The sequence below is a fragment of the Rhipicephalus sanguineus genome, chromosome 10 (genome assembly GCF_013339695.2).
Source record: "Rhipicephalus sanguineus isolate Rsan-2018 chromosome 10, BIME_Rsan_1.4, whole genome shotgun sequence".
Taxonomy (NCBI): Eukaryota; Metazoa; Arthropoda; class Arachnida; order Ixodida; family Ixodidae; genus Rhipicephalus; species Rhipicephalus sanguineus.
The window spans coordinates 131,293,769-131,296,250 of NC_051185.1; positions in this window are offsets into that span (position 1 = coordinate 131,293,769).

Sequence of the window (2,482 nt, forward strand, 5' to 3'; positions counted from 1 at the left end):
ACTGTGTCGTCACGTGAGGACGCCTTCCGCAAGGGTCTCACAACTGGGCTTCGCGAACCGAGCGGCAAAGGTGGTCGGCTCATTGTCCTCCATGCTGGAAACGAAAACGGCTTCTTGGATGGGGCATCTCTCGTTTTCCGGGCGAAAAAGAGTGTTACCAGTGACTACCACAGTGAAATGGATGGCCCACTCTTTGAGATATGGTTCAAATAACAAATTTTACCAAACATTGAGCCACGGAGCGTAATTGTCATGGACAATGCTCCATACCATAGTGTTCAGCTCGAAAAGTTGCCCTCGACGTTGTCGCGCAAGGCAGAGATTCAGTCTTGGTTGACTCAAAAACATCCCGTGGTCTAATGACCAGTTGAAGCCCGAGCTCATTAATATGGTTAACCAAAACAAGCACCGTTTTTCTCGATACCGGATTGATGCCCTGGCCAAGGTTGCTGGTCATGGCATTGTTCGGCTTCCTCCTTGCCATTGGGAATTCAACCGTATTGAAATGGCATGGAGCCAGGTCAAGGGGTATATTGCAGCCATCAACAGGTCGTTCACTCTTGCTGGAGTCGAAGAACTTCTGGACGAAGCCATTGACCTTGTGACACCAGAAAACAGGGCGCGCGACTGCGCTCATGTGGTGCATCTTAAAGAGAAGGCCTAGGAGCAGGATGGCGCAATCGAAAGCATGCTCGACATCATCATAATTACTCTGGGATCTCACTCCAGCAGCTGCAGCGACAGTAATTGAGCGGTATAGAGGAACTCTGGTGAACCCGGTGTGCGCTGACTCATGTGATGTGATTGTTTGTGAGATGCTATGTATTGCTTTTTGATGCCCAACAGCATGGAAGTATGCTTTGTCATTCTAAAAAACAGGGCGTGGAAACAAGGGCACAGGAAGTCAAGACACCACAAACGGCGACTAACCAGTGACGATCTGCACTATTCGCTTACGTGATTCTGGTTGCATGCAGCACCAAGCAATCATTTAGTATGTTTGTTGTCAGCCTGTGAATTAGTCTTTTGATTGTCAGTTGTGGGCGGCACTTGTACTTCACACATAAAATGCCAGCTGAGGAGTGCAAGCAGTGCTGAGTGATGCATCACATATCTTGTTTCACCCGAAAGAAATGGTAGCAAAATTTTGATTACAACCCAAGAGACTGTAAACAGGCTTTCCAAATTGCTGTTACGGGTGGATGATCTGACAAGACTGGATGAATTATAGCTCAAGAGCTGCAAGATGGAAGTGAATTCCAGAAATTTATTGTCTCATCATTTGTAACTGTTTCACTCCTCTGGCAAAAAAATACCACCATCAGTTACACTACGTACGTGGATAATAATTAGTATCCACTTTCTCATGTTTTGTTTGTCCCTTCGATTGCACATGTTAATTGCTTAAGTAAATGAGCACGCTGAGCACAAATGCTTTTTCAAGTGCGTTTTACAGGGCCAAATGACGAGGTCTTAAGTGAATACGCGCAGTAATGTGTGCGTCTTCATGAAGTTTTTACTGTACTTTGTAGTCAGGTACTTCATATAAGTGCTCACGGAGTCATAAATGCTTCGTTCAAAATACACGGCTGTCTGGCTTTGATAGATTAAGTTGGCTTGAAAGAAGGGGACACAGTATTAAAGGTTTATTCCTGTGACTGGTGTGCGTGTGTGTGTGCATTACTACTTCAGCGACTTTTAGATTTTAGCCAGCTGATTATGCAGAAAATATATAAGAAAACACCTTGTTTTAGCTGCTGCAATTTTTCGCGTGGCACAATTTATTCCTCCTGACAAATACTCGCCGTGTTCAGATTTAAAACTGTCTGCAACAGGCCGTAGTAGCCCTGTGTGTTTAAGCGGTTTCCTTGCTGGTTAAGGAATAGTATGTGTGAATACCGGCCACGGCCACGAAAATCGAAATTGTAATGTAGAGGGAAGAGGGATGGTGTAATTACCAGGCTGAGTATGGTTCAGAATGTTGGCGTTGGACAAAGTTAGCTAATGAAATGTACTTGACGATGTCAAGAACCAATTATTGCTGGCGAAATGGTAGGTGACCATTTATTTTTGAACTTTAGAACCAGCGCTAATTGTGTAGATATTCAGAAGGCATGACATTTTACAGACGTGCAGGGGTTTACACGCCTTCCTGTTCTAAGTAAGTGACCTAACAAGTGCAACATACGATTGCTATCCTGAGGCGTACATAACCGGTGCCATGCAGTATCGTGAGAAATGACCGCATGCCCGTACGGTTTTTAATGAAGGAGGCGGAAACGGGCAGCGGTTGGGATTGAGCACCGGATTTGTGGGTTCTGCAGCGGCGCGTGGTCGCCGCTATACGTTTTCTGAGCCGCGGAGCGTGTGGGCAGTGGGCCACCGATGCCTTTTCATGCCGGCGTAACTCAACGCGATCCAAGCTGAATTTCACTTCGCGCCGCTGGATGTGCGAGCTGCTCCTCGGTATACCGCGGCCGCA